Below are 11,156 nucleotides of genomic sequence, written 5' to 3' on the forward strand. Positions count from 1 at the left end.
GGGAGTGTTGGAATGGTAATTTCAACTTGCAGATTTTTTCCTCTGCGATGCGATCGCAGATCGCATATCACACTTTTCCCTCGCCACCCTTAGCTGCATGCTTGTATTATGTGCGATGCGATATTTGCAATGCGATCGCAGATCGCAGATCGCATGATTTAAAGGTAATAGAGGCGGTGACACATCCCTCTCTTCCTGCGATGCGATGGTGTGATAAGCATGCATTAAATTCAAATAGGATATTTTGAGCCGTGTAATAAATGATATTTACTAGGGTTGGTAAATGTAGGTGAAATCTTAAATTTTACTATTTTTTTTTATTTTCACGGAAGTATGGGAAAAACAACACGTATTGAAAAGATATTTTGTGTTGTTCACCATATATAAAAGAAAATGCAAGAGCAGAGACGTGTAGTGTGGAGAGAGTTTTAGCCAAGAAGAGTATTTTTTTCTTGCAACGCACAGCAGTGCTGGAGAAATAATTTTATGAGATAATGGACTCAGGTTCTGGAACTGAAGTTCCTGTTGTAAATCCCTCTGAGTTGAGGAAGACAAAATTCTGTAACAGCTTTTATTATTGTTTTATAATAAAGATCCTGTAGAAAACCAGAGCGTTGTTCTCTGTGTTATTTTTTTTTGTGTGTTTGAAATGAACAGAAATTTCCATCAGATACAACTTTTCTTATTTTCGACATTATAGTAATATTAATGCTATCTGACATGCGAGGGGAATAGCCATAGAATGCCCTTTCTACGCTCGTCCTCTCTCTCCATTCCACTCGCATATAAGATAGCATTAATATTGCTCTAGGGTCGAAAATAAGAGTCCCCTAGTGGATACCCACCTCGCAGTGGCTCGAGGTCTTATTTGTAAATTGTGAGTTATATCGGGAGCAATGTCGTGCATTTCTCGCTGGAATCATTACCATCTCGTGGAAGGAGCCCCGATATATGCCATATGCTTGCAATATTTGTAAATTGTGAGTTATATCACGAGAAATGTTCATCTCGTGGAAGGAGACATATACCCCATATATGCCATATGCTTGCAATATTGCATCTGTGCATCGCTATTTCTATGAGACAGAGAGGTGGCTTTTGTTATATTTTTTTGTTGGTCAGTTACGTTATGCATTTGATTTATTTCTGGTTATATTTCCGAAAGAGCTGTAGCCTTTTGAATTTTATTTATTTTTCATTATATTAATGAATATTTACTAAATATAAAAAAAAAAAAAATCAAATTTTATAATAATAATAAAAATATTAATATTAATAATTTAGTTTTAATATTATGTTAATTTAAAGGCAAATAGTCTTTTTCCCTTGGTTAACCTTACAATTAATTAATATATTATATAAGTTATATCAACGTTTTATACAAGTAAAATGTTTATTTTTGATGTCTTTCCACAAATTATTACAATATTAAATAGGTAGATGTAGTGATTTCATTTCTCCATTATTTCTAGGGTTTACAATATTAGTCGTAGAGTTTAATATTAATCTTATTTATTTTATTTATTATTGTAATTATAATATAATAATAATAAATCGTAATATAATAATAATAATGTGATTGTGCTAGTCATTATTAGTATCTACATTAATAAAGTATGTAGATGAAGTTGATGAATGTGAATGAATGAAACGTCACCATAGAGAAGAAAACCTTAGGAAATTAGTATTAAACCTTCAAGAAAAAACTTAGGCATAATCATGTAAACTAAGTTACATGTTTTAAGGGCCAAGTGGTGAATTAACATACCAAATTTCCAGTTCTCCAACTTTTATTGCACCAAATCGACTAACATCTAATCCAAAAAGCAAATAATTTTCATTATAGTGGATCAAGAAAGTTTCTACAATCATCTTCTTAAGAAGAACCTTCTCCATTTTCCAATCAAGAGGAAAATTCAATGCCCAGTAAAGATGAAGATCCCTTTTCTAACTACTCTTAGGAATCATGTATATCTCCATATATAAAACAACAGTGTAAGAGGAAAGTTTGCAGGAAAAAATATCTATAAAATTGAAATAGATGACAACGATGACATAATGAGAAAAAGGAATGAAAATTAAGAAACATGATTTACTTTCATAAGGAAAAAGTTAGGGAGAAATCATAAACAAATCTCAAGATTCACACAAGAAAAATTCCACCCTTATTACCATTTGTTCATACTAGCGCTCCTATACATCGTCAAGTTGTTTCTATTTTAAAGTGTACCATGAAGAGGATGATAAAGGGAGCAATGCATATGATTTCAAACTAACAAATTTAAAACAATAAAAGCACTAATATCTATCTTTCTAGGTTCCATAAACATTCTCTCAATATTAACAACCTTCTTTACAAAGTAAAGATGCATAAACAAGAATCCAAGGAATGCATTTATTCTTTTAGCGCATCACAAATTTCTACTATAGAAGTTTACCAATTAATCCTAATGTCGCTCAAAATTTTCACAAATCCATTTACTAAACCAATTGTCTCATTTACGCACCAATTTTCTTGTCATGGCTTATAAGGTTCACGCCAATCACTTTGAGAACTCTATATTGCAATCACCATGACCTGGGACTTTTCCATGATCACAATAGAGAGGGTGAATGGTAAAACCCAATTAGATGAACTATACGTACCTATACGTACCCATTTAGGTATTGGCTCATTGAGCATGTAATAATGCAAATTGAGAGATTACATAAACATGTCACACGATGGACAATAAAAAACACCAAATAACAACCTTTGCTAAGAGATGATTTTGTCTAGAAGGTTCCCTAACAATAACACTCAATGATTTCCGATAACAATCAAACTACAACAAAGCCAACCTCTTTGATCTATGTATCCACCAATCACAATTACCTATACAAAACCAAAAATGAGGCTCAACAAGTTAGAGAATATAACTCCAGTATACAATTCATTATTGCAGAAAGATGAGAATGATAAATTCTAAATCACATGATTAAATCAAAACATGGGCATAAGCACTCACGTAATTTTACTTCGCTATTTTTTACAATGACACTTTCATCGCCTGCCTTTGGATATGGAACTCCCATATTTTCAATCAAGACCTTCATACAAGCCGCAAGAAAGAAATAGGTAGGTTATGCTAGAACAACAAATGGCAGAACAAATTACATGTTTGTTTTCTTCAAGAATCCACGAATCATTATAAATCAAAATTATGTATCTCAATCGGGTGTCATCCAAACTTTAGGGTGCTTTTAGTATGCCCTTCTCGTTACTACAAACTAGAGAATTCATTTAGCCCATTAATCCTCTGCAGAATGCTCTTCGGTACCTGTTTTAGTACTTCCAAATTGACCCTGACAGTTTCAAATGGTAGAAGATGACATGACAACCAATATAAAAATCAATAAATTATCTAAGTACTAACCTTCAGAGCTGCCTCGGTTGGCATTCTAGTAGCATGGAACTAGTGACCTTGATAAGATATCCCTGCATCATTGCAAACTGCAACAATTCCTGCTAGAGTTTCCAAATTTGCAACCATATTATGTGCCAACCAATTTAATATGCTACCATCCTCAGGATTATATGTTGTTCCTTCAACATGAAACTCTTGAAGTGAACCAGCATTGCTCCCTGAGGCTATAAATTCAGTGACTGACATCTGATTAGTTGTAAGTGTTCCTGTCTTATCAGAGAAAATTATTGTTGTGTAGCCCAATGTCTCCACACTAGGAATATTACGCACATTAGAATTCTTTTTTGCCATCTTACAAGTCCCAAGAGCCAAACATGTAGTAATGATAGTAGGAAAGCCCTCTGGTATAGCAGCAACTACCAGAGCTACAACAATTTTAAAATAGTATCTACATTTCTTAAATAAGAATCTGACATTTTTTGGCTAGCCATCTATGACGTCCCATGAGAGAAAATGTTTGTGGTTGATGATCCAAACAAGAAAACAAACAACAGCAATCATTGTTGTCAGTCTTTCACCGAATTCATCTAATTTCCTTTTCAAAGGCATATCAACACCTTCCATAGAAGCTTCCTGAATTTTACCTATTTCTGTAGACATGCCAATGCTCACAATAATGCAAGTACATCAACCATTGAGAACTGTAGTTCCTGCAAACACCATGCAATCTTTTGACTACAACTCTGTTGGAAATAATATTGAGAGGGGGGGTGAATCAGTATTATCAGATCAGATAAAACTTTTCAATTTCATACTCAGAAACATATACGCGACTTCAGTTAAGTGAACCCGCGTGTACACGCGACTGTGTCTAATGCAACTAGCGTATATCCAGAGATCTTATGATTCAGTTAATCTTACCTTCAGTAAATGCATCAGAACATTATTAAGCATATTAACAGTAAACAGGTGCAGTATAACAGAACAGATCATCACACAAAAGCCACACACATGAACACCATGATATAAGGTGGAAACCCAATGTGGGTGAAAACCACCTGCTGCAATTTGTCTCTTTCTTCTTTAATGAGAACTTCTTTTACAATGTACTGGTGCAGTCCTTTACCAGCACGCAGGCTACAACCTGCAGAGGGCTACAACCCTCTTAGCTCTTGTACTAGCCGATCCATTTACTAGTACGTAGGTGCCTACCTACAGAATGCTTCTTTACTCGTTTTCCAGCTGCTAGTGGAAGGGAGCTACAACCCCCTGGCTCTTGTACTAGCTGATATGTTTACCAGTACGTAGGTGCCGGCCTACGAGCTACCCGGGACCACGTTTCATACATTTTCATACTGGATCCATAAGACAATCATCATTGTAGTACAACCTGCATCATTAATCACTGAAACACCCAATTCTGAATCACTGTAACCCTATCAACAATAACCAGACAATCATAGCAACAACCAGATCCAGCTCCATATTCAAATATCATACTTCACATTGTATACGCTACTTGGATGAACCCAACCTGCGTGTATACGCTCTTTTACCAAAACCAACTCGCGTACAGATCTATAAATTCAACCTTAAAACTCTGCAGCTATATCAGACATCAAAACATACCCAGATTATAATAATAAACATGCGTCAGTAGATCTAGTCTATCCAGAGTCAAACCATATGAAGATAATCATTCCAAGCCTTGAGATCTCGTTCCATCATTCATCATCCTCCACATGGGTGAAACCTTGGTTCAGATTACCAACCCATAACCAGCACTTGGATCACACACTTTCTCAGATCTTCATCACTCACACTTGATCTCTTTGGCCTAGTGATCTTCTCCTTATATAGCCTTAGGCCTTGCTCAATACCAAGAGCCAAAACCATAGTAACACAATACCATCAACCTCGAAACTAGGGATCGACACGTCCGTCGAGACACCATGGTCCAAAACCATAGGCACAACTTCCAAGGACTAACTGCCACTGACCAAAGGTACGTTTTCACATGTACGCTCTTTTACTGAAGCCAACCTGCGTGTACACGCTGATTCTCCTTGCTGAACCTGCGTATATCTCTTTCTTGTCCTGCTGTACTGAGATCTGTCCACTAGTTAAGTTGCCATCACCTGTACCAGTCTCTGAGCACCTGTACCAATCTCTGAGTGAGTTGCCATCAAGGACAACACTTGAATCATAATGCCAACAATCTCCCCCTTTGGACTTGATGGCAACCACCACACCAAGTCACTCTCCCCCTTTGACATCAAGGGCAAAGGGTGGACCAAGATATTCTCTTCTTTGGTATACCTTCTGCTGTCCATACTGCTGTCCATACTCCCCCTGAGTACATGCTGAAATCTCCAAATGTGCTCCCCCTTTGTGTATGCCAAAGTGTACCAATCTATCCATTCTGCTCTTGCTGAATTTTGCTGTTCATGCTCCCCTTGACTGTAGGCAAGATCTGCAAAAGATGTTCTTCAAGAAGAACAAAGACTTATACATTATAGAAGACCTTCCTATCACCAATGACTCAATTCATCACCCAACCTAGTGGGGATATACCAATATTGACTCATCCACCTAACCATGTGGAGATACATTAAGAGTTTACTCATGACAATACATAAACATTTCATCATTCATCCCAGGCATAGTGGGGAAACCAACATAGGCCGTTACATGACCTTGACATCATAAAAGAGATATCACAAAGAGATACATGACATAGTGATGAAATATCTAGACCAAGACTTATGAAAGCCACCAGCAGCATCATGATCTGTACCATAAGCATCAGCCTGCAATACCATTCCTAAACAGCAAGATGTATCATTTAGCTTCATAGACTTTATCAACAACTTCTAACCATAATGCCAACAATGAATTATTTGAAGAATCTGCTCCCCCTGAGTGTGAGCCAACCATGTCTGAACCATTTCCTGAGTCTGTTCTGCTCCCCCTGAGCCTGAGCCAACCATGACTGAACCTGGGTCTGTTCTGCTGCCCTTTCTCCATATACGCGACTTTGCAGCCTGTAACTCGCGTATATACGCGGATTTCCTTCATTGAACTTGCGTATGATAATTAGAACACTGAAGTTTTACACCTTCAGCTCCCCCTGAGTTTGTTATGTCTGTGCTGTGCTGAGTACCCTGTGCTGTGCCATATTTTTCTGACTGAACTTCCTTTTTCTTCCATATCTTCAAGCATGTTGATGATTTCTTCTTATCATGAGCTTTGTTCCTGCAATCTCTTGCTTTATGTCCAAACTTGTTACGTGCATAGCATCTTACATGTTTCATATTCCTCCTGTAGCAATCGGCAGCTTTGTGGCCAAGCATATTGCAAGAAAAACAATATCCATTAAAGTACCTCGAATGTGATGATCTTTCTGCATGATGGTCTTGAAACCTTCTTCTTCTACATATGGCTGCAACATGTCCAAGATTATGACATACATAACATTCAACATTATTTAGTGGAGGAAATAATCGTCTATCACGTCCATAGTTAGGAGTAAAGAATCTTCCTTGAGGAATTTCTTTCCTTGGTTGTTCCTTGTTGGGCATTTCAGATTTCTCATTAGAGTTTCTTGCCTCACCTTGTGAACTAGATTCACCTTCAACATATCCACGAAAACCAAGACCAGTCTTGATAGCAGGAGATCTTTGACTATGAAGAATATCATCCAAGACTTTAGTACTATCTTGAAATCGTAAAAGCTTATCCTTTTCTTCTATTTTACCTTTCAGGATATTTACCTCAACTTGATGTTGTTCTTCCTTTTCAAGACATTGCTTCTCCAAGGTCTCTTCAGCTTTCCTTCCTTCATCCAACTGATGCCTTAGTTTGAGGATCTCGTTTTCTTGCTCTTTATTCAGTGCTAGCAGCATTTCTCGAATTCTGGAGGCACATTCTAACTGATCTTCTAATCTGATGATTTCTTCCTTGAGGGCATTCTCCCTTTTGCTAGGTAGATCTTGTTGATCTATGATTTGATCTGATGCTTCATTTGCTTGTCCATCTTCAATCTGAGATGCTTCAGGATCTGAACACTTGCTTCCACTCAACGGCAGGTTGTTATTTTTCCTTTGAGCTGTCTTCTTCTTCTGACGTGCTTTCTTCCCCATTGTTCTACGAATCTCCTTCAAGCGATCAAGCTTCTCTGAAGGACCGGCTCCGATACCAATTGTTGGAAATAATACTGAGAGGGGGGGGTGAATCAGTATTATCAGATCAGATAAAACTTTTCAATTTCATACTCAGAAACATATACGCGACTTCAGTTAAGTGAACCCGCGTGTACACGCGACTGTGTCTAATGCAACTAGCGTATATCCAGAGATCTTATGATTCAGTTAATCTTACCTTCAGTAAATGCATCAGAACATTATTAAGCATATTAACAGTAAACAGGTGCAGTATAACAGAACAGATCATCACACAAAAGCCACACACATGAACACCATGATATAAGGTGGAAACCCAATGTGGGTGAAAACCACCTGCTGCAATTTGTCTCTTTCTTCTTTAATGAGAACTTCTTTTACAATGTACTGGTGCAGTCCTTTACCAGCACGCAGGCTACAACCTGCAGAGGGCTACAACCCTCTTAGCTCTTGTACTAGCCGATCCATTTACTAGTACGTAGGTGCCTACCTACAGAATGCTTCTTTACTCGTTTTCCAGCTGCTAGTGGAAGGGAGCTACAACCCTCTGGCTCTTGTACTGGCTGATATGTTTACCAGTACGTAGGTGCCGGCCTACGAGCTACTCGGGACCACGTTTCATACATTTTCATACTGGATCCATAAGACAATCATCATTGTAGTACAACCTGCATCATTAATCACTGAAACACCCAATTCTGAATCACTGTAACCCTATCAACAATAACCAGACAATCATAGCAACAACCAGATCCAGCTCCATATTCAAATATCATACTTCACATTGTATACGCTACTTGGATGAACCCAACCTGCGTGTATACGCTCTTTTACCAAAACCAACTCGCGTACAGATCTATAAATTCAACCTTAAAACTCTGCAGCTATATCAGACATCAAAACATACCCAGATCATAATAATAAACATGCGTCAGTAGATCTAGTCTATCCAGAGTCAAACCATATGAAGATAATCATTCCAAGCCTTGAGATCTCGTTCCATCATTCATCATCCTCCACATGGGTGAAACCTTGGTTCAGATTACCAACCCATAACCAGCACTTGGATCACACACTTTCTCAGATCTTCATCACTCACACTTGATCTCTTTGGCCTAGTGATCTTCTCCTTATATAGCCTTAGGCCTTGCTCAATACCAAGAGCCAAAACCATAGTAACACAATACCATCAACCTCGAAACTAGGGATCGACACGTCCGTCGAGACACCATGGTCCAAAACCATAGGCACAACTTCCAAGGACTAACTGCCACTGACCAAAGGTACGTTTTCACATGTACGCTCTTTTACTGAAGCCAACCTGCGTGTACACGCTGATTCTCCTTACTGAACCTGCGTATATCTCTTTCTTGTCCTGCTGTACTGAGATCTGTCCACTAGTTAAGTTGCCATCACCTGTACCAGTCTCTGAGCACCTGTACCAATCTCTGAGTGAGTTGCCATCAAGGACAACACTTGAATCATAATGCCAACAAACTCACAGTCACTTATGGGAACGGGATATCTGCTTTTAAGCACAAGCATGCTCTCTCCAATTAGGGAGATCTGCTCAGTCCTACAGGTCGATGTCTTGAGGGATGCAATTTGCATGTCTGCAGGAACCTTGTCTCCCAACCTCAGTTAAACTATATCTCCTGGAACAAGTTCTTGGGCAGGAAAATCTAGAACATAACATCCATCTCTCAAGACCTTTGCTTGTTCAGATTACATTTCTTTGAGAGCTTCCAAATCCTTCTCAACTTTACTCTCCTGTTGTACTCCAACAATGGAATTAAGGATGAGAATCAAGAGAATGATGAGGGGCTCTACATAGGCTGTTATAACTGCCTCAGATGACTCATCATCATGAAAGTAGTAAGAACAAATGAGATTCCAGTTGCCACCAGAAGTATTTTGACGAGTGTATCATCAAATTGCTCCAAAACCAGCTTTCATAAAGGTTTACCATTTTCTTTTTGTAGCTCATTCCATCCATACCTTTGATGTCGTTTCTCCACTTCATGAGAACTTAAACCCTTTTCTAAGTGCACATCATATTCTTTCAGGCATTGTTCCACAGTTTTGGACCAAGCAACGAATGGTTTTTCCTCCATGGATTATGAACAAATGATCATGATCTGATTTCAAACAAAATGTTCTAGCATTAACAGATCTATAATGTGCTTGAAAAACTTTCAAGAAGCCTGATAAGTTGATAACCTTTGACATAAGCTTCAACTAAGGTTTTACATGCCAAGGTTGTTAGGGTGAAAACGAAGTTCAAATTTGATTTCAATGTACGCAACTTGAAACAACTTCTTCTACTGTCACCATGCCAATGAATTCCATTTCTAACATTAATAAGCTAAAATATCAACCAACAACAGACCTTAATATTCAAATTGAACAAAATGTTGGCTCATAGATAAAATGTTTCCGATAAAACAAGTCGTAATACAATGTGGATAAGAAGATCATCACACTGATTATTTCAATGCAAACAACAAGCAACTAAAAGCCTAACTATCATGGGATGATCACACTCATATTTGTTCACTCATAAATAAGAAGCTTTATAAAAGAAAACCCCTTTGATAATGTTGTAACAAAACATGCCCTAGGACCAAAAGTTAACACCCAGAAAATAATCAAGAACAACTAACCAATAGGATCAACTTTTGGAAAAATCTAGAATTCAAGACACAAATTGTCACAAGCTCTTGGATATGATTCCAACCAATTTGTTCCAGTTTCAACAAGTTGAAAATATCTTAGTATAGTGTATCAAAACTTTTAGGTAACCTTTTAAAAATTAGCACCCCTTTCAAAACTTGCTTGATTTTAGATAAAAAGAAGGGCTCCGATTCAAAATGGAGTATGCTTATGCATATTCTTACCTGGGTACTATAATAGTATCTTTCCCAGAAACTGTATTGAAAAAAGGTGTCCAGAATTGATGCCATTTGGTTTTTGGACTGTGCAAAATGGCCTGAGGTTTCTAGTGATGTTTCATGTCCATTTTTTAGGAGAAACATGTTTCTCCCATGAGAAACAACTGAGAAATTTTAGCTGTTTGAGCCTCATAAATGATTATATCTCGATGTTTTCAGTTGTTTCTTATTGAGAAGCAATAAGAGAAAAGCCAAGAAAGGGAAAAATTAACTAAAATGGAAAAAAAAACTCAAATCTTTCCCAATATAAAAGCTCATGTTTGGGCTCATTCTGTACTTGCAAAAGAGAGATTTGAGTATTTTATAAATACCATTTTTTTCTTGGAGGGTTTGGGACTCTATTTGTGTTGTAGAGAATTGTTATTGGAGGCAGATACTCCCTGAAATAAGATATTGAATGTTTTTTCATCAAGCAATAGAGAGTTACCAATGTTCCATGATGTTTCTGGGATGTTGGAGCACAAGAGTGGTTCCTAGCATGGGTGGGCATCTTTAAAATTAAAAGAAAAAAAACTAAAAATCCCAATGTAACAATTCATCCCATGTAAATTCATCATTATGCAATGTAAAAACTAAAAATTAAAAATGGTGAAATGATAAAAACATGAATCATGGTT

General features: G+C 37.4%; 1 pseudogene; it reads right to left on the bottom strand.

The window, feature by feature from the left end:
* Positions 1–3,404: 3,404 nt before the first annotated feature.
* Positions 3,405–9,702, bottom strand: LOC149181536 (calcium-transporting ATPase, endoplasmic reticulum-type pseudogene; annotated as a pseudogene).
* Between the last annotated feature and the right edge of the window lie 1,454 nt (positions 9,703–11,156).

The sequence above is a fragment of the Pinus tabuliformis genome, chromosome 3_2 (assembly GCF_031772625.1).
Source record: "Pinus tabuliformis cultivar Carrire ecotype Pingquan chromosome 3_2, CPIR1, whole genome shotgun sequence".
NCBI lineage: Eukaryota > Viridiplantae > Streptophyta > Pinopsida > Pinales > Pinaceae > Pinus > Pinus tabuliformis.